The sequence below is a fragment of the Zonotrichia albicollis genome, chromosome 15 (genome assembly GCF_047830755.1).
Source record: "Zonotrichia albicollis isolate bZonAlb1 chromosome 15, bZonAlb1.hap1, whole genome shotgun sequence".
Classification (NCBI taxonomy): Eukaryota; Metazoa; Chordata; class Aves; order Passeriformes; family Passerellidae; genus Zonotrichia; species Zonotrichia albicollis.
The window spans coordinates 10,582,711-10,586,383 of NC_133833.1; the positions used below are offsets into that span (position 1 = coordinate 10,582,711).

General features: G+C 38.6%; 1 long non-coding RNA gene across 1 annotated transcript; it reads left to right on the forward strand.

Moving 5' to 3' along the window:
* The first annotated feature begins 213 nt into the window (after positions 1–213).
* Positions 214–2,882, forward strand: LOC102060734 (uncharacterized). Its single transcript, XR_012582796.1, has 4 exons — positions 214–443; positions 531–560; positions 1,219–1,347; positions 2,204–2,882. It is a non-coding gene; the product is annotated as an uncharacterized LOC102060734 (long non-coding RNA).
* The last annotated feature ends 791 nt before the right edge of the window (positions 2,883–3,673 follow it).

Below are 3,673 nucleotides of genomic sequence, written 5' to 3' on the forward strand. Positions count from 1 at the left end.
TACATCACTTTTTCTTGCATTAAAGCGTTGCTATGAAGTCAGAGACTTTAGGAAATTTACCAGAACTTTAATCACAGAAGTTTCTCAAATCTGATATGCTGATAATTCAACTTCTTAAGCTCTTGTTGACTGATTTGAATGATTTATGAATGAGATAAGATAGCAACCACATCCTGCATTTACCCATCTTCTCTATATAAGCCAGCCTCCTATCTGCCTGGAGAGAAGAGCTTGAATTCAAAACCCTTTTCAGATATCAGGGCTCAAGCTCCCAAATTAACACCTTTAAAATGCATCCTCATGTATTCTTGCTACTATTGAGTTCTGGGGTGTCCAGTTACTTTCTCCCTCAGAAGGAAATGCCTCGTTGGTTGAACAAGGTTAAATACCCACTGGTTGATGAAATGCTTTGTTTGCTGGAGGGTGAAAATGCACGCATAAAAGTAAATAATTTCCCCGCTGCCCTCACACCAGATTTGCTTTTTGAGATGATTTCCAGTTTGTGACTAACAAATTTCTATTGTTTCCAGGTGAACTTGTCCACACCGGTCTACGTAAAGGTAAGAACCTGTTGATTCCCTTCTATTATTTTCAGTAAGTCTCCAAAGGGTACTTGGAGTGTAACCTCTGGCATAGCAAGTCTGAGGACATTTAAAGCAAGTTGTAATTGTTGCAGATATAAGTGGTGTCCCAAAATACTGATGCAATGACCTATTTTTAAAAGATTATGAGAGCTACTAACTGTTCTAATTGCTCCTAAAGATAATCACGCCGTAACTCAATTTTTATCAGTTCTTTTTGATATTTTTCCAGAGAAATTTCTGCTGGTGATTGCAAAGTCTGGTCTTCAAAGGGCTGGCGATATAAAGAAAATGTTTAAAGTAGCTCTTCCTAAATGTCCTACTTCCAAAGCAAAGACAAAATTAATCACTCTCTGACTTAGATGGAATCAAATCAAATTCCCAATGTGGTCACATCCTCCACTGACAGAAACTGGACCCTTTTTATTTCAAAGTTTCCAGCTATGATAGTTAAGAAAACTGTCCTTATAACACTTCTGGCAAGAAGGAAGCAAAGAGGAAATTCTAAAAAGAATGAAAGAAGTTTAGATTTCCAGAGAAAAATGGTGTATTCAATGTGATTTATTAACAGTTCTTTTAAGAAAGAAAAGCTTTCTTGTTGCACGAGAACACTATGTATTTTGCATTTTTCTCCTAGAAACCAGACTGTGCACCTAAGAATGCTGAAATATTTATTCATGGACTAAAAAAGCTTCACAAATGGACATGCATGAAAAAAGTGGAGAAAGATATGGAAGCGCTAGAAAAAAATTGCAGTATTTTCAAGGTAAGCTTCTACTATTTTTTCATTTGCATTTCAAACTTTTTTCTCATTGTTATCCATTTTTCCAGGGTTTTTAAAACCAAGTGATTTACCATTCTCACCTTTTATCAGAGAAATGATCACTCATTTTTAATTTTGAACCAGCTGCAGCCCTAGGGAAGGACATCAAGCTTTCTCTCCCACACACAAATTCATTCTTATGGAGACCATATCAATATGGCTCAGTTAGACCTGCAGTAATGAAGATTATCTATTAGGTGCAGTTAATAATGACCTGTACAGCTTGTCCTTCAGAAAGAACAAGACAATTTATAGCAGAAAAAACATATCAGAAATACTACAGAGAAAGAATTGGATTTTGAATCCAAAAGAGAGAAAGACAGAGAAGTTGGGGGATAGAAAATTGTTTTGCATGGACCAGTGGCTAAATTTCCAACAATAACTGTGTTTAGGTAATCCCCTGCAATAGAGAAGCAGGCTTTAGGAAGAAAACCAGATAAGCATCAATTTTCTATCTATTGCAGCTGCAGAATAAGCCATGTCGAAGTGACCCACACTGCTGCAGCTGGGAGTGTGCTGGGACCCAGCCAGTGTCCCTCACATCCCCAGGATCTGGTATTGTGACAGAAATGTTTTTCACCTTCTTGATTGGCAGATGACTCCTCTGCCCTCCCAAATCAACTCAGAAAAGTCTGCAGTACTGTGAAAGTCACAGAGAAATAGCTAATGACTAGTGATCTCTAAGAATTGAGTGAAATGGTTTTGGGGGTGTGAAGGACAACATCCTCCATCCCAGTGAGCTGAGACCGAATGTGCAGCATCTGTAACTCATGCATCAATACCTCCTTTTTCCTCTTAGAAATCTTCATTCAACAAGAGCTGCTCAAAGAAGTCAAATACTGATTTCTCGGAATTTAAAGCGAGTCTGGAAGAATTCCTGAGATGGATCAATCAGAAGCAGAACTGCAAGAATGTTGGGAGAAGCAAGTTCAGTTTCTACCCGGTTAATAGAAACCTGGATGGTAAATGCAGCTGCCATGACCCCTGGAAATCCCACCAAGCCTTGGGCTAGGGAAGAGCTGCCCAGGCACTGAGGGGCTGGCTGGGAAGGGGAGGGGGACATATGGCTGTTATAAAGTAGAGTCTTTACTAATCAAGGCAAATATTCTGATGCTAATTAATGTTAAATTTTGATGACTAATGCAAGGAGGCAAATTAAAACTCTACACAGCAATTAAAACTTCATATAACAAGCATGACCAAGTGTCATCGTTTATTTTGTTATCAAATGTGAAGTGTGTTATGTCACTAGAGTTTTATGGTATAAGGATACACCATAGCCTTATACCACATGTGAGGGAAAAAAGGAACAGAAAACCAAACACTGACTCACAGACCAGGAAATAGAACCCCCAGGAGGGTTGAAGAGACCCAACAGCCACCATTCCATGTTCTTTTACCTGAGCACAAAATTCATGCTTCTAGTTTCCACTGCTTTACAATGAGCTTTAACATGAGCCTAACCTAATAAACCTTGATGCTCCATGTGTGACTGTGGCTGCAGAGTCTTCTCTCAGTGCACTAAACAGACTTTGCTTTGAATTTTTCACTTTTTTACAATACAGAATTGTACAGGTTATGACTAGATCCAAACTGATGCTGAATATCATGCCTTAAAAAGATACTAGGTATAATATTCCTTGCACAAGATCTCACACAGCTCTGTGTAGGTCAGTATAAACTGGATGCCAATGCTGTTTTTCTGTTATATATCTGTGGGGTTTTTTCTACTATATATCTGCATTTTTGAACAAGTCTTAGGTAGAGACTTAAATGGGAAGAAGTTTTTAAAAATGCAGACTCCCTCAAGGTAGTGGTTAAGGCCAGTTCTAGTCATGGCAATACCAGCACTCCTAGTCTGCACTAACAACACCAAGGTAACAGATAGAAAAGGTCGTGGATGATGGGTTTCCCAAGGGTTGCTGACAACTGTTCCCATGAGATTCAGAGACACCACAGATTTAAAGGGGTGTGTCCTCACAGCTAGAAAAAAGGGGGGAACCCAGACTTCTCTAAGTACAGATAGAGCTACAATTTGCCATAAAATTGAGCCAAAAAACAATTGGCTTGTATAATTACAAATCTAGCCAATGTCAGTTAAAAATCCATAGCTCTTCTAAGTACAGAAAAAGCTGGACCTAAATTTGAAACTACTGTGATAAAACATAATGGAGTCGTTAATTGGTTTTCTAACTCTGAAACATGACAGATATTTGTGTGCTAGGTGAAACTTACCTTGGTGCTTAGAACACTGAACATATTTCAACCC